The following is a 24,207-nucleotide window of genomic DNA, read 5'->3' on the forward strand; positions in this document are numbered from 1 at the left end:
CACATCTCTTTGTCTGACTATACCACAGGTTATTTATTCATTCACTTATTGAAAATATCTTGGCTATTATCAAGTTTTCTTAACTATGAATAAAGATTCTATAAACATTGATGTGCAGCTTTTTATGTGGACATAAGTTCTCATTTTATTTTGGTATACACCAAGGAGTCCAGTGACCTTCCCTGTTGGCTCAGTGGTAAAAAATCCACCTGCCAATGCAGGAGATGCAGGTTCCATCCCAGGGTTGGGATGATCCCCTGGAGAAGGAAATGGCAATCCACTCCAGTATTCTTGCCTGGGAAATTCTATGGACAGAGGAGCCTGGCGGGCTATATACAGTCCATGGGGTTGCAAAAGAGTTGGACATGACTGAGCAACTAAGCAACAACAGGAAGTACAGTTGCTGGATTATATAAGAGTATGTTTAGTTTTATAAGAACTGCCAAACTATCTTCCAAAGTGGCTATACTATTTTGCATTTCTAGTAGCAGTGTTTGAGAGTTTCTGTTGCTCCACATACTCACCAACATTTGATATTGTCAATATTTGGGGTTTTGGCCACTCTAATAGGTGTGTAGTGGTGTTTCATTGTTTTAATTTGTAATTCCCTAACAATGTATGATGTTGAACATCTTTTCATACAGTTACTTGCCAATTGTATTTCTTCTTTGGCAAGGTATCTGTTCAGGCCTTTTGCCCATTTTTCAATTGGGTTGTTCATTTCTTATTGCTGCATTTTATTTTATTTTTATAAAATATCTTTACCTATTTATCTGGCTGCACCAGGTCTTTGTTGCAGTCTGCTAGATCTTTGGTTGCAGCACTGAACTCTTACTTGTGGCATGTGGGATCTAGTTCCCTGACCAGGGATTGAACCTAGATCCCCTGTGTTGGGAGCACGGAGTCTTAGCTACTGAACCACCAGTTCAGTTCAGTTTAGTTCAGTCGCTCAGTCATGTCTGACTCTTTGCCACCCCATGGACTGCAGTATGCCAGGCCTCCCTGTTCATCACCAACTCTCGGAACTTGCTCAAACTCATGCATCGAGTTGGTGATGCCATCCAACCATCTCATCCTCTGTCATCCCATTCTCCTGCCTTCAGTCTTTCCCAGCATCAGGGTCTTTTCCAATGAGTCAGCTCTCTGTATCAGGTGGCCAAAGTATTGGAGCTTCAGCTTCAGTCCTTCCAAAGAATATTCAGGACTGATTTCCCTTAAGGGACCACCAGGGAAGTCCCTTAGTGAGTTTTAAAAACTCTTTGTATATTTTGGATAATATTCCTTTAGCAAATGTGTCTTTTGCAAATATTTTCTCCCAATTTGTGGCTGTCTTCTCATCATTTTGACAGTGTGTTCTGCAGAGAAGTTTTTAATTTTAATAAAGTCCAGTTCCATATATTTTTAGAAATCAAAAACATTACAGATATAATTGAAATGATTTTTATACCCTTCTCTTTTAGCTCCTTACCTGTCTAGAGGCAAATCCCTATCATGAAGTTAGTGTGCACACATCTTATCCATGTTTTCAATACTTGCATTTCACATATGCCCGTAAACCAGTTATTATCTTATTTTGTTTGTTTGTTTGTTTACAGCAATGCTATCATACTGTAAAAGTCATTCTGTAATTTTTCTTTTTCACTCAAAATTATATTTTTGAGATATATCCATGTTTAAACTGACAAGTCTAGTTTATTCACATAAGCTATTGTACAGCATTTGGTCACGAGTAAACAAAAGCAAATGTGTTAGTGTATTCACCAACAAACATTCATATATTCAGGCTTGTTTCAATTAATTTTGGTAATTAACAACAAGCTGCAAAGAAATTATAGTACGTCTCTTTATGTATATATGCAGAACTTTCTCTGTATAGACACAGATGTGGAATTGGAGCAGATGTTGTCTAATGACTCTTAAAAGAGGTGGTACTCATTTATATTCTCAGCAACAGTATAATTCTAACATTTATTCTTGCCAGACTTTAAAACTTTTTCAGTCAAGTAGCTGAGATAGCTTTTTTATGTAAAAAGTATCTCATTTTAAAATGTTTTTATTTTTTCCAGACTATAAATAAGGTTTATATTTTCCATAAATTACCTGTTCATATCATTTGCCCATTTTCTATTTTTCCTTCTGATTTCAAGACAGCCTTTAAAAGACACTAATGATTTTATTGGTTATTACGTTGCAACTTTTTTCTTTCAATCTTCAGATTTTGTTTTACCTTTGTTAAAGACACCTGTTGTTATATGTTTGGGCATCCCTTGTGGCTCAGTGGTGAAGAATCCTCCTGTAATGCAGGAGACACAGGAGATTTGGGTTCGATCCCTGGGTCGAGAAGATCCCCTGGAGAAGGAAATGGCAACCCACTCCAGTATTCTTGCCTGGAGAATCCCATGGACAGAGGATCCTGGAGGGCTACAATTCATACGATCAGAGTTGAACACGACTGAAGTGACTTAGCACATGGTTATGTAGGTTATATGATTAAAGCCAAATTTACCGTTTTTCTCTTACTCCTTAGCTTTTTTAAGAACCTCATCAAAGAACTCCTTTTCTACTCTGAGACCACAGAGAACTTATCCTATAATTTTGTCTAAAAGTTTCTATATTTGGTAGAGCACATCCCTTTCCTTTACTGTTTCAGAGTCATCTTGGCTATGGCATAGTCCTTTAGATACCCAGGAAAATGATCACTTCATCTAAAAGAAGAAGTAAACTAGGATTGGCCTCATGCATGAAGATACATGAAGCAGGCATGCATGCTCTGTCACTAAGTCGTGTTTGACTCTTTTTCAACCCCATGAACTGTAACCCGCCAGGCTCCTCTGCCATGGGATTTCCCAGGCAAGAATACTGGAGTGGGTTGCTGTTTCCTTCCCCAGGGGCTCTTCCGTACCCAGGGATGCAACTCGAACCTTCTGCATTGGCAGGCAGATTCTTTTCCACTGAATCACAAGGGGAGCCCTCATCTCTGGATTAAACAGAGTTAAAAAGTTATTTATTTGGGATTTCTCATAATTTTTAGTATGTTACTGTCAATTGTAAACCTCCAGCATTTTAAAATATATTTGCCCACAGAGACTCTTTACATTGATTAAATAGTAGCAGGTGAAAATACTTTGAAAATACCATACTAAAACTTTTTTTGTGTAAGGATTCATTGATAAGTACTCCATTAAATTATAAGCTTTATGAAGGTAGAGATTATGTCACTCCTTCCCAGTCACTGTTGTTTTCCTAGTACTTTACACAATTCCTACACTAAAAGTCACTCAGTAAACATTTAATCAATTAATTACCTACTTTCATTTTTTTCAATGACTATTGTGTTAGTATTCTCAGTTATAAGTAACAGAAACTAACTTAGGCAAGAAAGCAATTTACCAAAAGGAATTTGAGTAACTTGCAGAATTGTTGAGAGCTGGATAGTCAGCCTCAAAACTAGGCTTCCAAGAATAATGCCCCAAATAATTTCCCAGGCACTGGAAGCTATAAGTTAGCATCACTGCCAGGAACTCAACTTTTCGGGAATTCCATCTGCTACCAGCACTGAAGCCACCTTGGCACCAATTTTCCAGCTTTACAGATGCCCCCAAAAGTTTAGTTTACTTGCTCTCATTGTTGCCAGCAAAATGTATTCTGTATAGAATTTGTCTTCAAATTGTTCACTTTTGAATCTAAGTCTCTCACACATATGCCTGACCGATGATGCCAGGTAACTGGTCACTGCCCCAGCTGCAATGGAGGCTGGAGCAAACATGGTTTATAGCTAATAACTTGGGAAAACAAGAATTGTAAGGAAGAAATTTCTGAACCCAGCAATGGTATTCCAAAGGAAAGAAAGACTTTTCTACTTTTTTGATTAATTGTGGTAAAATAATTTCTCAGAATATTATCAATTTAAGGTAGATTTTTAAAAATTGGTTAGCTTAAACTTTATTATGGTCTTCCCAGGTGGCACTAGTGGTAAAGAATCCACCTGCCAATGCAGGAGATGCAAGAGATAGGGGTTCAATCCCTGGAGCAGGAGATGGCAAACCACTCCAGTATCCTTGCCTGGAGAATTCCACGGACAGAGGAGCCTGGTGGGCTACAGTCCATAGGTTGCAGAGGCAGATACAACTGGGCACAGCATAGCAACAGGAACAAACTTTATCATGGTATTCTTTTATAATTGAAAGTGTCACACATCTATTATAGTGTTCTGTTTCCCTTTTATAATTTTGTTAGTGTTTTTATTCTTGATTATGTTTTACAGAAGTGTTACTTTGTTTTAATGCTCCCCTCAAAGGCATTTTATATTTTCCAAAGAACCAGCTCTTAGATTTAACTTCTAGTTGGTTAGGTTTTCATTTTTACTTTCTTTTTTTTTTTTTAATTTTATTTTTCTTGGAATTGTTTTTGGCATTTTTTTTTACATTTGAATTCTCAGTTCATATATTTTTATACTTTCTTGTTTAATAATAAAAACATTTAAAGATGCACATTTGCCTTTAATTACTGATTTAGCCACATCTCATAAATTTAGATTATGTAATATTCTCATTTTTGTCATATTCCAAGAAATCTACAATTATCATTTATATTTCTTATGTGACCCAATCATTATTTAGAAGAACATGGTTTAACTGTTGAGCAGTTGATGTTTTTGGTTAAAAATATTTAATATTAACTTCTAGTTTTCTTGCATTTTAGTCAGAGAATATAGCTCATAAATTTCCTGGAATTTCTTGAGATTTTCTTGGCCCATTCTTATAAATGCCCATGGAATTCAGAAGAGAAGATATCTATTCTCTATGTGCAGGTTGTAAATGTTGTTAAAAGTAATTTAGACTCTGTTTTCCCAACTTTCTTCATTATATTAGTAAAATCTATACCTAAGTAATGAATAAAATCAGGCCTAGAGAACTGTTATAAAAACAAGTCACCTGAACAAGCCATGTTAGTGGGAGAGACAGTGTTTTAGAGAAAAGAGAAGAGATCGAAAGGATATGGGAAGGGCTGGGAGAGCAGAAGGAAAGGTAGGCAGAGGAGAAAGGAAGAGTCAGAAGAGCAACTCGGACTTTTGAGAAAGTACAGTTGCCCAGGAGGGCAAGTGTGGAGCACATTTTACACACACAGAGCTACGGCTGATGGAGATGTTCTTTCAAACACTGCTTGCAACGTCTTTGTCAGGTTGGGAAGCTGCCCCTAGAACATAAGAATGAAGATAAAGAAGTGCCAGCCTAAGAGAAACAAGTGGAGGATGGATGCTAGAGGGAAATAAGCAGTGTCTTCCACCCTCCCTCACTTCCTATACTTCCTTTACTCACTTCCTTTACTCCAGTGTTACCTCTCAAAGAAGTCTTTCCTGAGACATTCTATTTAAAATTGCAATCCTCTCCAAGACCTGCAGCACTCTGTCTTTTATCCTTGCTTTACTTTTCTCAAGCATTCATCACCTTCTACTATACTACATGCTTTACTTTTTACATAGTTTATTGTCTATGGATACCAGAATATAAGCACCATGAAGGCCGGGACTTTGCTGACTATTGTGTTCACTGTTTGTATCTCTGGTATACAATGCTTGACAAATAGTAGGTGCTCCATACATTTGCATATTGCAAATGCATATTGCATATCAAAATATATTGATATTTTTGCATAAAAGAATCAAAGAAGAGCACAAAGGTAAACAATGGGAGCCGCTGTTATCATTATTATAATTTCTGGCAGAAGGAGTGATTGAGCATGATGATTGTTAATAAAAGGATCTGGGAGAGCTGGCAGATAGTAACATGCTAACATTAATGCAGGAGGCATGCAAAGAAACCAAAGAATGAGCTTGCAGAGGGGCTTGCACAGCTAATCAGCATCAAGATACCAGTTGGAGAATCAGTGAACAAATTAATAGCCAGTGAAAACCTGCTCCATGTCATCTACTCTTCACAGGTGACCAGTCTGATGATCTATAGATAATTCATAGCTCTTGGGATCACCCAGGAGCCATGGTCATTTTCCTAGTGACTTACTTCAATTAAGTTTGTAGAAAAGATGATTTTTTCAAAAGACTATTATTTTCCTTTGAATTCCACAACCATACCAGAGTTCTCTTCAACATTGTGGCCATTTAGAATGATATCAAACTTTAAAACCTACCTCTTGAGAAGTCTCTTGCCCCAAAGTCTATGCTTCGGGATTCCAGGAGAGTTAAATTGTTTTTTTTAATTGTGTTTCTATAATTTTTAGCTATGGCTCCTTGAGATGATTTGAGCTACCTCTGCCTTTTACGGATAGCAACTGAACCAGATATTACAATGAGATTCCAGAAATATTTCAAGGGAACAAAAAATGGATGGACTTTCTGTCAAAACACCAAGACATCTGCAATATTCAAAGGAGATCACAGTTTTTAAATACCATACATATAAATGAAAATTAAGTTCTGAGTTTTATTTCTTTAATCTAAGTGCTTCGCATAGAGTAACTCGCTTAAGCCCTCACAGCCACTGTGAAGGGCAGGTATAGTTTACAGAAGAGGAAAATGAGGCACGAAGAGATAAGAAACTTGCTCAAGGGCTCACTCACACCTGGGAAGTGGATTAAGGTTATCAACTCAAGTGGACTCACACAGGTCTGTGCCCCTAATATTGGCCATGTTGAGAGATAGATCTCCTCCACCCTCACTCCTATCACCCCACAGAAGTAGAGCTACCTATTGCTCTAACATGCTGGTATTTCCACTAACCTCGAACAGTTTTAGTACTTCTACCCTCACATATGAGAAAACTCCGAAAAACTTGTTTTGGGCTCTGTGTCCACTCTCTGAACTCACCAGCCTATTTGCAGACAGCTGGTAAACCCCATACAGTCTGATGCATAGACTTAGAATGAGAGGAAAGGGCGAGTCCTAAACTCGGGGCCGCCTTGTTCCTTCAGTTCTTCCTTGGCTTCCAAAGCTGACCCAAAAGTTAGTTGGCAAATTCCTCTGCTTAGCAATTAGCTACTGTTGAACAAAGATCAATACATTTGTCAATTGTGCCTGTGCTGACTACTCAGTTCCCAACCTTAAGGTTTGTTTATAAATGGGTTAACTGATGGCTGGCTTGTTGAGTGTGGCAAAGGGCCAATCTTTTCTTCTGTAATATGTGCAGTAGGGGGACTGCGGCCTCCCACTGGCAGCAACAACCATGAAGTCAGAGACACCCCCTCCCCCCACATAAAAAATTACAGGATGTGAGAGGAAGAAAGTGGGGACATGATTCCATTTCTTAAAATGATTTTACAACTTAAATTCCCTAGCCCAACGTTTACAGCTTAAATCAATTTCCATCAAATGGAGACCATTATGCAACAAGTTCAAAAGAGATGTGTGCTTTCTTCTGGAATTTCAAACAAAGATGCACTACATTTAAATAGCTTCCACAGCATTATTTCTTGCAGCTTTTGTTTTTGTTGTTGTTTTTGACTATGCAAAATGGTCTTGTATACAAAGATGCATAACTCAGTTTATTGAAACTGAATTTTCCATGGAAACCGTCCAGTGCTCCCCCAATTCACAAGCACTTTATCTGACCGTCTTTCTTCCTCCAGATAATGGCTGGCAGCAACCCACAGTGTGGAGGTTATACGCTGTACTTTAGAAAAAGTCTTGAATGGAGCCATTGTTCCCCTGAGATGGTCTGTGTGTTTCACTGAACAGAGAGCAGGGTGTAAAAAAGGCACCTTGTGTGCAACTGTTGGCGAGGTTGGGGAGTGAATTAAAATCTCCAGAAAGTCTGGGCAGTGCTGTTCAGAGGAGCAATGAACCCTCTGGAAGCACTGTTAGCTCAGACATTCCAATGCGGTGAGGCAGCCTCAGGGACATGGCTCCCTCCAGTCTCATTTAGAGAGGGATGGAGGGGGCGAGCAAAGGACATTGATCTGGACCTGATCTCTTTGCAAAAAATTGGGGAAGGCCTTTTCCAAGAATGGGGGGTTATTGATGATCACACTCAGATAACTTTCCTGTCTAAGGGACCTAGACTTTCCTTGGTTACTAATAATGAAGTGACTCATTTGGAGGATTCATGTTAACTGCTTGTGCATCTATCAGTTTGCAACAATCTAATTCCTGTGTGCCTTTTTTTTTTCTTTTTTTTTTAAACAGACAAGCCTTTGAGGGCTCCAGGTGATTAATGATGTTTGATATTACTAATTCATTAAATGCATTATAAAACCACAATCCAAAACTGTATATTGAATAAAGAGCCTACCTTGTGTATTGTCAATAATGCTTCCTTTTTCCTGGAGCCTGAAGCCTCATTCACCTCCTCAGAACGTGCAGGCACAGGGGTTGGGGTCAGTGACTACTTCCTATTCCTCTAGTACTAAGATCTCCAGCTTTTCACGAACAAAAAGTTTCCTCCATCTTCTGCAGAAGGTCTTTCCACAACCAGCTCTCAAGGAAGGAGGTAATGTTGATTTTCATTAAAATCCTAGTGGTGAGAAAACAGCAAAACAGTGTAAGGACCCATGCTGACATACTTTTCTTTAAGGCAGAATTCTTCGGTGCACCCTCCTGTGCATTCTTTGCTCCAACCCCTCCTGCGCCTGGAAGCTCAACGGATGGGAGGCCACTTTTAACAGTGACCTGAAAGAAGGGGTCAAACTTGAGCAGCAGGAAAATGTGTGGGAGGGGGTGGGACCCTTCCAGGTAGAGGTTCAGAGTGGGAGAAACACCATGTCGGGTTCCTACAGTTACGGGAGTTAGTCTGGAAGGCAGTAGGGAGCTGATGAAGGTTCCTGCACAGATTAAAGTTGCAGAAGAGGAAGGACAACATGGTTGCGGTGTGAGGGAGTACAAGGAGTGGACAAGTGACTGAATGTAGGAGGAGAGGTCATAACTATGGAACGGGTTGGTCCATTAAAATAGGTGAAGAGGGACAGGGATTTAGGGGAGGGAGCGGGGTGTGATAATTCGATTTTTTTCCAGGTCTCTGGCTCTCTTGACTGCTAGTTGGGTATAAAAACCACCTCAACGGCCAGGGAGGGCTCGGTGCAGAGGCTGCAGTTTCTGGCAGCGCCGAACACCTCCTGCTTGCCTCAGCAACGAAAGACACTAGATTTGGAGTCCACAGACCTGGAGGCCACTATTTGGATGGTCACTACACACCGCAGCCTGGCGCAGCACCGGGCACTGTGGTGCTCAATAATAAATCGCTGTTGGATGAGTGACGGAACACATTGGAGACTCCTTACCAGAGTGCTGCCCTTACCAGAGTAACCTTGGTTCAAGTAATTTAACCTTCAAGAGCCTCAGTTTCCGTGTGTGTGTCGAGAAGGGACGGTGCCTGGCGGAAGGTGTGAGACGATAAATTCCCGCGGCCTGAGTTGGACCGAGTTTCGGCTCTCCGGCCAGAGCCGGGCGACCCCGCCGCACTCTCTCCAGCTCCCACTGTGGCCCGGACGCCGGGCGGCCCTGGGAGGCCAGGCGGGGGTCGCCGAGCCGACGTCCAGGGCCAGGGTGGCGGCGGGGTCCGCCCCTCTCGCCCGCCTTCTCCGCGCGGCCCGCGGCCCGGGGGCGGGCCCGTCTCAGGCCTCTCCCCCCGGCCGCCCGGCGGCCCGCGGCGGCGCTCGCGGCCTCTCACCCGGGGCGGGCGAGTTCTGGGAAAGCCCGGCCCAGGGCGGGGGCCCCGCTGCCGCCCGCGCCGCCGTCAGGGCAGCGCGCAGAGCTCGGCGGGCGCGGAGCGAGGTAGCGGCGCCGGGCGGGGGCGCACGGGGCGGCGCGGGGCCGGACGGGCGGCGGGGACGGCAGACCCCCGAGCGGGAGCGGCGGCGGCGCGCCCCGGCTGTGCCTCCCGGGCTCTGCCTCCCGGGCACTTGCCCGGCTCTGCGCGCTCCTGGCATCTGCTCCGCCGCTGACACACAGTAGCGGGGACACCCGACGCCGCTAGCGACAGGCACGTTCCAGAAGGACGCTGCAACTTGGGGACTCCGGCGCGCCCGGCCAGCAGAGGAAAGGTGAGGAGGAGACTCTGGAGCTCGGTTCCCGAGGCGTGGAGAAGGGGAGAGAGGGGCTTGTAATCTCTGAACCAGTCAGTAGAGCCGCCGAGGGCAGCCAACCTCACCCAGCTGTACCTGGCGGGAGAGTGTCCCTCCCCCGCCCCATCTCCAGGGGAAAACTGAGGCAGGCGACTCCCGAGGGAACGAGAGCCAGCCTCACATGGGCTGGAGGACACCCTGGTGGGGTTTCCTTCGCCCCTTAAGATGTTTGCCTTGGGTCTCCACTGCATTTTGTGTGTGCAGTACGAAGATGAAAAATATAAACTCTTTCTGAGGCGGTCCCTAGTGACAGTATTTCAAGGAAAAGTGCTCAAGAGAGTGTTCCTGGAGAGATTAGCTACATCAAGTCCTAGAAAATACAGTATTGAACCTGGGTCTCACTTTCACTGGCCACTAGAAGAATGGCTGCGTCTTTTTTCTTAAAGTCCTCTAGTGCTGTGATAATGAATAACCTAGAAGGAAAAGTCCTCCATTGTGGCTGATGTTAAATGCACAGGGTAAATTTATGGTCCTCCCCCCCCCCCCCCCCGCCCCCCGCCCCACTTGCCTTGTATTTAAGTCATGAGACACTTGGTACAACTGACTCAACTAATTATTGAATGTAAGAGAGATCCATCATCCATCATTCAAAGATTTAGCAGCGTCATTTTAAAGAGGGAGCACCCTCAATAGATGTTAAGTAGGAGTCACTTGATGGAAAAGTTTTATTTCCACATGGTTTTTAATTTGGGTTGCATCATGCAAAATTTGCCACTAGGTCATTTAGATCCCTGCAGGATTAGTGCATTTCCTTGTGTTTCTGCTAAGAACCCCGGGTCGGGATAGGGTGGGGTCCCTGTCAGAATGGGCAGAGCCAAGGCCTGGGGTGCTGCAACCCACCAGGAAGAATTTTTGAGAGCCTGTCTTGGGGGGTGGATTTAGGTGACCCCGTAGATGCACTTACAGGGCCCAGCTGGCCCTGGGGGGAAGGGGTGGTCGACTATCTCTGGATGCTGTATCCAGCCACACCTTCACGGATGCTTTCTGAAGAGTGCCTGGGGTGCTGTCGTCTAGCACACCCTTTGTTCTTCCTGAGTGCCCTTTCTGCTCCATTTCATTACTCTAAATCCTAACCAGTTTTGTTGCTGCCATAAGACCTTCCCTCATACCCCAGTCCCAAATAGTCAACTTTCTCAGGCTCTGACGCCTGCAGCATTTTACCTTCCTGGCTTCTCTCCTCTCAGCATTCTTTGAGAAGTATTTATGTAGATGTTTCATTTTCCCTACTGAAGGACTTCACTGTGGCTTTCTTGGCACAGTGTTCGCACCTAGAAGCCTCTCTGGAAATAAATAGTGCTATGGCTTTGGTTCTTCAATACAAATCTCTGTTTTGGAGAAGAGGATTCAGAGAAGAGCATAGTGTTTACCATTCGAATTGTCCTCCACTTACAACCCCACAGGGGAGATTTTCCTTAGAGCCAGGAGTCATGCATAATAATCATTTTTGGTCTAAGCCTGGGGACCAAGTAAGAGCTGGAGGGGACTGTCTTGCAGTCCTTCTAGTAAAATAAGCTCTTTGGATATGCGCCAAGGTTGACCTGTGTCATTAAAAATTCCATGCTCCAGTGGGCTGTGGTGAAGCTAGATTCCAATGAAGGTGGTTGGTTTTCTTTTGCTATTTGCAACTATTCTAAGTTACAGTCTTCTCTGGGCTTTTGTTGTATACTTTAAACAATTTATTTAATGTACAATTTGTTACCTACAAATTTTTTAATGAATAATGGAAAGTTGAAAAGAATTGTGCTTGCTGTTTTCTCAAGCAGAGAGCAGGGAATGTTTCCCATGCCTCGGCAAGAGGGGATATTTGCACAGAGTGAGGCTGCTCTGCACTTGTGTATTGGCAGTCCCTGCCATACCACACCTGGGTGGCAATCAGCCTGTATAGGATAACAGTTGCTTTAGCCTGGGCTCCTGCTTTCTTTGCCTGGTCTCACTGTGCTTGAGGGAAGAAGGGTCTGGGGGAGCACAACAATACAGAGCTTTGAATTTGAAGGAGTAGCATAGCAGAGAAGAGAGAGAAAAAGCAGTAACAGCTTAGAGTGTGAACTGGTATGATCCAGGTGCTTTCCTCTAGATGCTTGGTTATGATCTTGGCACTTAGCAGGTGGAAATTTGGTTGGGGAGAGCGAGGGCAGGTGACTGGGGAGCCTGGTACTCCTGGAGAAGGCTGAGGGGTATTGATGGAGGCTTAGGGAAGCGTGTGGCCCAATTATGTGGGGTTTCCCATGAGGAGAGCTGGAGGTGGGGAAGTGGGGAGTTGAGAAGGAAGAAGAAGATATCAAAGATACACTTTGTGAATGGCCAGCTACAGGATCTAGAAAGGAAGAGAAAACCCTCTTCAGCATCCTGTGGTCTTCTCTTCTCCCAGGGTGCAGGACTCAGGCTTGTTTTTTTTGTTTTGTTTTTTTAAGTCAGCCCTGTAATTCATCTATATAGGTTTTCATGAGCCAGATTGGAACCCAGGCCTCTACAGCTGTGCTGTCCAGTCAGGGTAGCTACAAGTCACATAGGGCTATTTACATTTAACTTTGAGTAAGTTAGAATTAAATGAGATTAGTCACATTTCAAGCACTTAATTGTCACATGTTGCTAGTTGCTACCATACTGGAGCATGAAGATATATAGTATGTCCATCATCTTAGATATCTGCCCTGGGATATTCATAATGACTATTAATCTCCAAAGTACTAATTTCCAAGTCCAATTTAGTCATAAATTAACAATTTCCTATTCTTAGTCCCCTACTAAGTCTATTTAGATAAAAATAATAGTAGTAGTTGTTGTTGCTAACACTGAATTCTAAGTACTTTATATCTGTCAATTCATTTAATCCTAACAACAGCATTAGGTGCTAAATGCCAGAGACCTGTTATCCCTTACCTGCAATTCCAAAATTTAAAAAAAGAAACTCTCAAAACTGGTTTTTATAAGTTTGGCCACAAAATTTGATCTGAATTGACATGAGGTTCTTATGGTCTTAATTTTTCTCACTGATAAGAAGTATATGTACATTTTTTATTCTGGAAATGATGGACATGTTTGCTATAGATCATAGACTTCCATGGTGGCTCAGATGGTAAAGCATCTGTCTACAATGTGGGAGACCCAGGTTTGATCCCTGGGTTGGTAAGATCCTCTGGAGAAGGAAATGGCAACCCACTTCAGTACTCTTGCCTGGAAAATCCCGTGGATGGAGGAGCGTTGTAGGCTACAGTCCATGGGGTTGCAAAGAGTCGGACACGACTGAGTGACTTCACTTTCACTTTGCTATAGATCTCACCTACAGCATTATTTAATATATGACATGTGTACTGTTTTGCCATTACCAAAGCCAAAAATCTTCTGATTTTGTGTAAGGACATATAGACTTCTATTTTTATGCCCCCTTTGAAGACAGGAAAACCGAGGAACTAGAAGGTTAGGTAACATACATGAAGTCAGAGCAAGAAAGTGCCAGGGCCAGGATTCAGTCAGAGCTGGCTGGCTCCAGACTCTGTTCCCTTGACCACTGTGCTTTCCTGTATCAACCCTTAGGTTCATCACTGAAAACAAACAACTGGCTCTTTTTTGGTGGGGTGAAACCAAATAACTTGAACTTGGCTCATTAGAAAATTACAGATAGGGCTATGGCTAAATTGTTTAGCAACTGAGGTTTGGAATGCTGTGGCTAGTTAAACCACCATAATTGGCATGCTTAGCAAGTGTTTAGCTTACCCTTTTCCACCTTAGCTAATCACAGTTTGTTTAGAGCCATTCTCTGTGAAAAGAACTGATAGGAAAAGAAGTTGCTCATTGTGGCTGTTGGTAAAACTGCTGGACCCTTGTTGAAACCTGTGGCACATGGTTCTCATAACAGTTGTGGAACAGAAGGTAGGGCATGGTTTGGTCCTGGTGTATACCGACTGTTGTGCTGTGGGTGGGACCATTCTGGTGGCCAGCCGGGGTTCTGAAACTTCCTGGTAGGGCGTTGGAGGATCTGAGTCAACCTGACTTGGTTGGAAGTCTCTCCCGGAGAGACTGTGAGGTTCTCTCTTCTTTGGGGGAGGTTTGACTAGAATCACAGGGTTGGCCTGGGGTCAGGAACAGACTTTTTACTTTCCTTCTTTAGCTGGTCCCTTTGTGGCTTTTTTGTTCAAGTCTGCATTTGAAGAAACTCTTTAGTAACCCCAAGCTTTATCCTGTGAGTATAAGAAAATGTTCTGAAGCTCTACCATCTGTGGACCTTATAGCCTAGGGTCTGCAGGACCCCTGTCTCTCTGTGTCCTGGGTGCGTGTGTACCTCTCATGACATAGCCTTCAATGTTCTAGTGGTCGTGGTACCTCCAGTTATAATAGCTTAAGGTATAGGGGCAAGGCACTCTTGGTCCAATACAAGGGCTCTAGAATCAAATTTATCTGGTTTTACAGAAGCTTTGCCATCTACTAGCTGTACAGCTTTAGATAAGAAGTTAACCTTTCTCTAAGATAGTAATTTTGTGGAGTTGCTCAGAGACCTAGGGCTTCCCTGACAGCTCAGCAGGAAAGAATCTGACTGCAGTGCAGGAGACGCAGGAGACACAGCTTCGATCCCTGGGTTGGGAAGATCCTCTGGAGGAGGACATGGCCACCCACTTCTAGTATTCTTGCCTGGAAAATCCCATGGACAGAGGAGCCTGGCGGGCTACAGGCCATAGGGTCACACAGAGTTGGATACAGTTGAACACTCACACATCACACACTTGAGACCTCAGTAAGATAATGTACCTAAAGCGCTTTGCATAGTGCCAGACACATAGTCAGTGTTCAAAACGTTAGTTACTAATGTTATTGTCTTTTCCCTCTGGGTCTTCCTAAGTCTTGCCAGTCTGCAACTTTAGGCTTAGGAAAAATATGTCTAGTACATTGAATAATGCCAGTGATCCTGTAAATTGTCCAAGTCTTAATCCCCATAACCTGTACACATATTTCATAACAGGACAAAAGGAACCTTGCTGACGTTTTTAAAGATTTTGAGATGAGGGGATTATACTAGATTACCTGAGTGGGCTCAACCTAGTCAAGAGGGTTCTTATAAGAGGGAGGCCAGAGGATCACAGAGTCCCTCATAGAAGGTCCAACTCATGTAAGAAAGGCGTCAGGAGCCAAGGGATTTAGGCTGCCTTGAGATGCTGGGCCTCCAGAAGGAAAACAGCCCTGCCAACCCACCTGAGACTTCTGGCCTCCAGAGCTGAAGATAACAAATCTGTATTGTTTACACCACATTTGAGGCCATTTGTCACAGTAGTTATAGGAAACTCACAAGAGTGTAGAAGAGAAAAAAGAAAGTAGTCAAGAGGGAAATGAAAGCTGTCAAAGTAAGAGAGTAATAAGAGCCAGGATTTAGTTTGAACTTTGCTAGGGACTTGTTCTGACTACCTTATGTGTATTAACCTGTCATCCTCACTACAACCTTCTGAGGTAGGTACTTTTATTATCTATATATCATGGAAGGAGATGCTCAGGTACTGAGGAGATAGGTAACTTACCCAAGTGTACACAGCTAGTATGGGGTGGTGGTTTAGTCACTAAGTCGTATGTGACTCTTGTGACCCCATGGACTGTAGCCCGCCAGGCTCATCTGTCCATGGGATTTCCCAGGCAAGGTCACTGGAGTGGGTTGCCATTTCCTTCTCCAGGGGTTCTTCCCGACCCAGGGATGGAACCCAGGTCTCTCGCACTGCAGGCAGATTCTTGACCAACTGAGCTATCAGGGAAGCCCTAGTACGGGGTAGAGCTGGGATCAAATCCACAGTCTGGGACTCTTTATTTTGTTGGGGACATAATTGCTTTATAATGTTGTGCTAGTTTCTGCTGCACAATGAAGTGAATCTACTATATATATATCCATAGATCCCCTCCTTCTTCGACCTGTCTCCCACTACCCCATTCCCTGTCTCCCGCCCATTCCATCTATCTAGGATTCCCCAAACCAGGCATTTCTGTGTCTGCTAAGGCTGACAGTGCCAGCCACTGAGTGGTATGTTACTGTAAGGAAGGGAAAAGTGATATTTGAATGGGGGAGAAGGAGTGTGTTATAGCCCTACCGCACCGAAAAAAAAAAAGAAAAGAAACATGGGTATCAAAGCCCTTGGTAAGTTCTTGCCCTTTCTGTCTCTTGTAATGTGTGTGGACAGCTTGAAGCCGGAGGACGCAGGCTCTGGGAGCAGTCCCTGTGCTGGCCTCCCTCTCGGCTTCCCACCTCTGTTCCTCCGGCAGCCCCGCTCACTCACCACAGACCGCTGGCCCTGGCGCCCAGTTGGCTCGGCTTCCCACCTCTGCCTGTTTATTGGATTTGCCTCATTCCTGACTCTCCGCTCCAGCCCTGAATTCCACCTTTTCCTGGCCCCTCAAATGCTCAGACTTGAGATGGTTCGTGTCAGATGGTGAGGTACCTCTGGGACTGCTGGGGCGGGTGTGTGGTGGTGATTTCTTCCTTTTCCTTTGGGTTAGTTGCCTGTTGCTGACTTTCTAGCTGTGCTTCTTTTGCCTCTCAAGCTCATAATGCAGAGTGATACTGGTTTTCCAGTTGTGTCACAGGAGGGTTGGAGCCTCTGCCAGGTGAGGGAGATGGTGGAAGAGGAAGGTCTCAACCCTTCATCCCATTTTGCCCACAGCCCCACTCTTACTCATTTTATTTATATAGTGAGGTCCTGCCTCAGATTTGGCATGTAAGCGGACCTCTGTGCTAGAGAGACAGAAGTTTGAGAAGACCTAAACCCTGCATTAAGGCACACTAGGTATGACCTTAGCCCAGAGACTTGGATGTGCAGGAAATAGAACTCTGCTGTGTTTTCTCTAATGTCTTTTACAAGATGAGGATCTGGAGCCAGGGTGCTTAGATTTGTTTACCTGGCTCCACTATTTATATGCAATCTGTGTGATCTTGTGCAAAATACTTGTTCTGCTGGGGCCTAAACTTCCTCATTCACTAAATGGGAGGGGTGACAGATAGTAGTAGCATCTGGACCTCGCTGGTGGCCCAGTCATAAAGAATCTGCCTGCCAATGCAGGAGACTCAGGTTCGATCCCTGGGTTGGGAAGATGCCTTGGAGAAGGAAATGGCAACTCATTCCAGTATTCTTGCCTGGGAAATGCTATGGACAGAGGAGCCTGGAGGGCCACAGTTCATGAGGTCACAAATCAGTCCGATACGACTTAGCGACTAAACAGCAACAACAAAACAGTAACACCTAGTGAATGAGACTGTTCATGTAAAGGGCTTAAAACAGTGTCTGATAGACAATAAGAATTCAACAAATATTGGCTCTTAGGCTCATTTTCATGCTGATGGAGTCTCCGTGGTGCTCTCCCCTGGTGCGGCCGGGGGTCTTACTTCCATTACTCCTCTCTCTCCCAATTGCCACTGTTCACTGTCCCTGACCACAGGTGACTTCAGGTGCGTGAGGCTGCTTCTCATGGGGCCACAGCCGTCCCTCCTCGAGGTCTCTGAGGTCTTCCTGCCTCTTCCAGGAAGAGGGTCCCTTCGGCTCTGAGAAACTGAGGGATGTGTGTTCTTTTCTCTCCTGCCTGCCAGCTCTGGGGGCTGAGATGAGAGGGACAGGGTGGAGCTCCAGTCTTCTCCCTGCTTTTTCTTCATGACATTGGGTCTATAAGACAGACTTCATACTCTTGCATCCTTTCCCCTCGCCCCTTACACTTAAGGCATAAAATAAAATAATCATAAACAGGGCGGCTAGGCCTGACAGGGTTGTTGGTTAAACAGGGCTGGCCAGTACTGTTATCTATGTAGTGGTGGTGTTGCTGCTGGCTCCGTGGGGTGATCTGCTGTGGGGCAACCCCACAGAAATATGCTCCGAGTCTAAAAACACTGGAATGTCTCCTTCAGGAGGGCTGGTTACATTTGCACACGAGTTCAGAGCTATAACAAAATGCAGTTAGCATTTATGAATTTTATTGCTTTGTAGAAGCAGCTACGTTTTGATAGCAAAACAGTAAGGGTGCTCCATTCAGAATTAAGGAAGAGGCAGAAGCAAGGAGAGACTCTATTTTGATGACTTCATTTTAGGTTTAAACTATATAATATCACTGACTATGGAAAATCCAGAGAATGGAAAAAAAATCACTGGGAAAAACACATGTGACCAAGTGCATACTAGACACATCTGGGATTAAAATATCATATAACACAGTTTAATTTGGATATCACTGGAGTTAGTTCAAGTTACTGTCATTTCTAAAGAAAGCTTCAATTCATTTGTTATTATTAACAACACGAACTCAGATTTCATTGATGAACATATTTTTGCCTATGATCCGCTTGCCTGGAGGAGTTGAAGCACTCTCTAATAGTCTGGTTTGTCCATCTCAGGGAGGTGGATAAAATTCACAGAAGTTAAATGCTTTTGGCATGAGATTGTATTCCTTTTTCCCCGCAAAGGCAGAATGAATTTGGATGACAGAGTCGAGCGTGAGCCTCACTGGGTCTGCAGTTTTGCTAACTGCTGGGGTCTGAGTAAATTCAGATTCACTTCTCTGCTGCTCAGCAGGCTAATTAGTCCCTAACTCAGCTTGGTTTACTGTGCCAGAGGTTATTCCTTCATGGTGCCTCCGGCAGGGTCCTAAAATTCACAGTGGGGCGGATTGGTCAAACTCCAGGCAGTTGTGAAAGAAATATGCTCAGTTATTGTTTGAATCTCAGAGAGGACGGCAAGAGCTTCTTGAGTTATTCATAGAAACGACATAAATTTGTAAAAAGAACTCCAAAAAGTGACTTTCCTGTGGCATCAGTGTAACAGCAGTCAGATAGCCTTGCAGGTTGTTTCAGGGCACCTCTTCGATCTAGGATTTTGACTAAGTACCCTTTACTGACTGAGAACTTCTCGAATGCCAAGTCATGGGATGGCTGACAACAGGTGAAGTGTGTTCCTGACTCAGGCAGGCAAGCCCAGATCAAATTAGCTACAGAGGATCAGAGAGCGTGCTTACTTCTAGCCATGCGATCTATCTCTGATGAATTGTCACTATCTAAGCAGTCAGGAAGGTCTCAAGTATGTCACTTGTTTAGATTATTAGTTTAAAAAAAATAAAGAATTTTTAGACAAATGCTGTATGTTTTCACTTATATGTGAAATCTAAAAATCAAAACAAATACAACAAAACAGAAACAGACTCACAGATACAGAGAACAAACTAGTGGCTACCACAGGGGAGAGGAGTACAGGTTAGGGCAAATAGGTGAAGGGAATTAAGAGGTACAAACTAGCAGTTATAAAATAAGTCAGTGCTAGCTTCGGCAGCGCATATACTAAAATTGGAATGATACAGAGAAGATCAACATGTCTCCTGCACAAGGATGACACGCAAATTCATGAAGCAGTCCATACTTTTTTAAAAAAGTACTAAAAAAATAAAGTCACAGGGATGTAATGTATAGCACAGGGAATATAGTCCATATTTGATTATAACTTTGTATGATATGTAATCTCTAAAGATATTGAGTCATTATGTTATACATCTGAAACTAACACTGTAAGTCAACTATACTTAAATAAAAAATTAATTAAAAAAGAATTTTTAATCCAAAGCCATTTTAACAACTAAAATTCTATCTTTTAATTATTAATGCAGATGTTATGCATCTATTTATGATTTGTTTCTTTTTTATTACATGCTGTATCTTGCAACAGTGAAAATTGAGAAATCCAAATGTTCCCCTCTCACTTTTAAGAGTTGGAGAAACATCTTCTCAGAGACAAAGATTTGACCAAGTCGCCTGGCTGGGGAGCAGTAGAACTGAAACTTTTGTTTATTTCAAGCAAAATTAAGACCATAGTATAGATACCTAATTGGAGAAGGAAATGGCAACCCACTCCAGTATTCTTGCCTGGAGAATCCCATGGATAGAGGAGCCCGGCGGGCAACAGTCCTTGGGGTTGCAAAGAGTCGGACATGACTGAAGCAACTTAGCAGGCAGCGTAGATACCTACTACACAATTTTCAATTGTGTTTCTTTGCCTAACATTCTATCATTAAGATGTTTCCACTCCATTAAATGTTTTTAAATCTTGATTTCAGTGTCTGAATCTCATCTGTCATGTTGTCCCATGGAGGGTTTACTGATTCCCCCCTTTTTGGGCATTCAGTCGTTGATCCCCAATTTTTTCTATTTAAGTAACTCTTCATTGCCTAGGTCTCTAATTCTTTAGCACAGAGTCGTAGAAGTGAAATTACTAGGTCAAAGTGAAGAACTTTTTTAAAGGCTCCACATACATACTGGCAAAATGCTTTCCAAAAGGTTGCAACAGTTTGCACTTCAACTAATGATGTGCTAGAGTAGTCTTTCTGGTGGGATGTCAATGAGAGATATCAGACTTGGAACTTCATAGTTTGAATGTGCATTTCTTTGATCACTAGAGATAAAAAACATTGATATCTCATCAATGTGCTTCCTCTTGGTTAATTGTTTAATCACATACTTTGTCCATTTATTTGAGACATCTTAATGAATTAAGACTGTAACGTATCATTGTCATTTGATGCTGTTTTTCTCAACTAGCATTTTTTCCTGATTATAGTACAATGCAAGTTAATTTTGGAAAATAGAGAAAGGCACAGCAAAGAAGTCCAAAATCACCTGCATTCCTACCATTAGAGTTCTTACTAATGTTTGGTTCATGGCTTTCTGGGTTTATTTTCTTTTTTTCCAACTTGAGATCATGTTTTCACATTTTATAGCTTTTCACCTAACTTTATAAATCATAATTAGGCAAATTATGTTTATCCTACTATGGGATATTCTGTATATATATTAATAAAGTATCATATTTTTGAAATGTTTATAGTGTGTGTTAATGTGCAGAAAGTTTTCCATATGGCCAGATAGGTCTCTGTTCTCCCTGGAGATTACTTCCACAGCTTTTCAATTTGTACTCTTTATTCCTTTCTGTGATTAACTGTTGTTTTTTTTCCCTTAGGTTTTTAGGCTTTTACTTACGCTCAGTTTTTTATTTAAAATTAGTTTTTTTTGTTGTTCATATTATGAGTTGAAGACCTAAATGTTTTCTAAATACTTAATTTTCCTTCATAATAATATATTTATTTCCTCAGATTTATATTTCATATATAATTTTCTTAAATAGTATACCTATTCGATTATCCTAGATTATTCCTAATCTTATTTGGTATATTCTAAAGTCAACTTTGGAGAAGGAAATGGCAACCCACTCCAGTGTTCTTGCCTGGAGGATCCCAGGGACGGTGGAGCCTGGTGGGCTGCCATCTTTGGGGTTGCATAGAGTTGGACACGACTGAAGTGACTTAGCAGCAAAGTCAATTTCAAGCCTAAGATATCTATTTGTAAATTCTTTAATGAGTACCACACTGTTTTGGTTAGTTAATATTTTAACCTTATAACATTAATTACACACTGGACTCTCATTATAATTATTAAAATTTTTCTTATTTTCCTTGCTTATTCTTATAAATTAAGCTTTGAAACACTGTGTCAGAATGTCAAATATCTGTTGATATTCTGATTAGGATTATAATAAACCTATATATTGGGCTTCCCAGGTGGTGCTGGTAGTAAAGAACCCACCTGCCAATGCAGGAGACATAAGAGATGCGGGTTCAATCCCTGGGTCAGAAAGATCCCCTGGAGGAGGGCATGGGAACCACTCCAGTATTCTTGCCTGGAGAATCCTATGGACAGAGGAGCCTGGCGGGCTATGGTCCATAGAGTCACAAAGAGTCGGACATGACTTAGCAGACAGGCAAACATATATTAATTCAGGAAGAATTAATATGTTTATGTATTTAGTCTTTCCATACTCATATGTTTCTTAATTTACTCAAATGTTTTTATATCTCTTACTGAAGCTTGTAGTAGCCGTCATGTAAATCATAAATGTATGCATGCATGCTCAGTCCTGTCCAACTCTTGCAACCCAGTGGACTATAGCCCACCAGGTTCCTCTGTCCATAGAATTTTCTAGTCAAGAATTCTGGAGTGAGTTACTGTTTCCTACTCCAGTGAATCATATATTTCTTACTTATTTTAAAATAAGTTTTATATTTTTATTTAATCAGCTTACTTTTTTAGCTGATTTCCCTGAACTTTCTAGGTAGAGAATTGTGTTGTCTACAAATAATAATTGTTTCTTTTAAATCAGAAATTTGAACATAAATTACTAAAAGGGAGGATGATAGACCTTTTAATTTTATTCCTGATTTTAATAGAAATGCTTTTCGTATTCACTAGTAATTATGATGTTGCTTTTGGTTAAAGATAGTTTGAGGAAGGAGTTTTATATTCATAGTTTTTTTTTTTTTAGTGAAAGGGAGTTGAATTTATCAAAAGTCAAAAGGTCATCTTTGAGACGACTGTGTGCTTTTTTTTCACATTTGACCTACTGGTATGTTATATTAACAAGTTTCCCATCATTAAACCATGTTTTCAATCTTGTTGTGGCAGTAAATTATCATTGTGTTAATGAATTCTATCTGTAGAGATTCATCTAGGACCTATTTAGATTTTACTTTGTTGGTTTTTTTTTTTTAGATTTATTTTAGCTATGGTTGTCAAAGACTGACATTAAAATTAGCATGCTGCCCCTGAGTGTGCATAGATTGAATTCCTGGAGACCTCCTGTGCTGTCCTGAGAGTGACAGGGCCAGCTTAAAAAATGGTGAGGAGCTGGAGGCCCTGTTGCTGTGGGATAGGGTAAGGACAATGAAGTGTCACAGTAGCTTGGTTCATTGGGGCTTTCCTGTGAAGTGAAAATGCAATGTCTTTTTAAAAAAAAAAAAAAAACTGGGACACTCTTGTTTCTTTGCACTCATCATAGAATAGGCAGAATTGAAACTACCACTAGAGGGTTAGGCACTGTTCATAATGATTCCAGACATCAAATGTGGACCTCAGTCTCCTTTTCTAAATTGATACAGGATTTTAAGTAGCAAAGCAGCAAACCTGAAAGACAAGCGTAGAGTCTAGTAGGAGTCAAATTGAATGTCAAGTCTTCGTTTAGGTGAAAAGTTAAAAAAAAAAAAGTTCCTAAGGCATACAGAAGGGAAGAGAGAAAGTGGTTACAAAAGAAAAATATTAAATGGTGAGTACTGTAAATGTGCATTTGACAGGTTTAGGACTGAGAAACTGACCCAACGATTTCGCTGCTGTGTGCATATCTTTGTGGAGAAGTTGAGGAGACTCTGAGCCTAAGATGTAAGAAGGTGGTTGGTTGTTTCTTCAACTCAGTCTTCTTCACACTCTTCCTACTTCTGTATCGCCCCTCATTCTCTGTCTCGTTTTTCTACAGTTTTGTGTTTTCCCAGTCTTATTGTCCCATCCACTCAACATTGTCTCATCCATTCATCAGTCCTTCTGAGTCACTCCCATGTATGAAGCACTGTGCTGGCTGATGGGGGATGCTGGTGAGCAAGACCCCCATGGCTACTGCCCACCTGAGCTTACCTGAGCCAGGTGTTGATGAAGGTGAGAATCTGATAATCTCTTAATTTATGAAACAAGATGTTACTAACTCTCCCCCTTACTCAGGGGGAGACATCTCAGACATTTGCTTATTTATAGAAGGATATTATAAAACATCATGAATGAGGAATCATTTCTAAATTGTAAAATTAGACAGTTTGTTGTTGTTGTTCAGTCGCTCAGTTGTGTCCGACTCTGCGACTCCGTGGACTGCAGCACACCAGGCTTCCCTGTCTTTCACCATCTCCCGGAGCTTGCTCAGAGTCATGTCCATTGAGTCAGTGATTTTATCCTCTGTTGTCCCCTTCTCCTCCTGCATTTAATCTTGCCCAGCATCAGGGTCTTTTCCAGTGAGTCTGCTCTTTGCATCAGGTGGCCAAAGTATTGGAGCGTCGGCTTCAGCATCAGTCCTTCCAATGAATATCCATGATTGATTTCCTTTAGGGTTGACTGATTTGATCTCCTTGCAGTCCAGGGGACTCAAGAGTCTTCTCCAGCATCACATTTCCAAAGCATCAATTCTTTGGCGCTCAGCCTTCTTTATGGTCCAACTCTCACACCCATACATGACTACTGGAAAGACTATATCTTTGACTAGATGGATTTTTGTTGGTAGAGTAATGTCTCTGCTTTTTAGTACACTGTCTAGGTTTGTCACAGCTTTTCTT

General features: G+C 42.3%; 1 protein-coding gene and 1 non-coding gene across 4 annotated transcripts in view; both read left to right on the top strand.

Annotated features, from left to right (window-relative positions):
• The first annotated feature begins 9,720 nt into the window (after positions 1–9,720).
• Positions 9,721–24,207, top strand: part of PLCE1 (phospholipase C epsilon 1) — a 361,223-nt gene continuing 346,736 nt past the window's right edge. For all 3 annotated transcript variants that reach the window (XM_043926636.1, XM_043926638.1, XM_043926637.1), the window contains exon 1: positions 9,721–9,990. The gene's annotated coding sequence lies outside the window, so the exon portion shown is untranslated. The remainder of the gene's footprint in view (positions 9,991–24,207) is intronic.
• Positions 19,331–19,437, top strand: LOC122709707. The gene has a single exon (XR_006345681.1). It is a non-coding gene; the product is annotated as a U6 spliceosomal RNA (small nuclear RNA).

The sequence above is a fragment of the Cervus elaphus genome, chromosome 15 (genome assembly GCF_910594005.1).
Source record: "Cervus elaphus chromosome 15, mCerEla1.1, whole genome shotgun sequence".
In the NCBI taxonomy this organism is placed as follows: domain Eukaryota; kingdom Metazoa; phylum Chordata; class Mammalia; order Artiodactyla; family Cervidae; genus Cervus; species Cervus elaphus.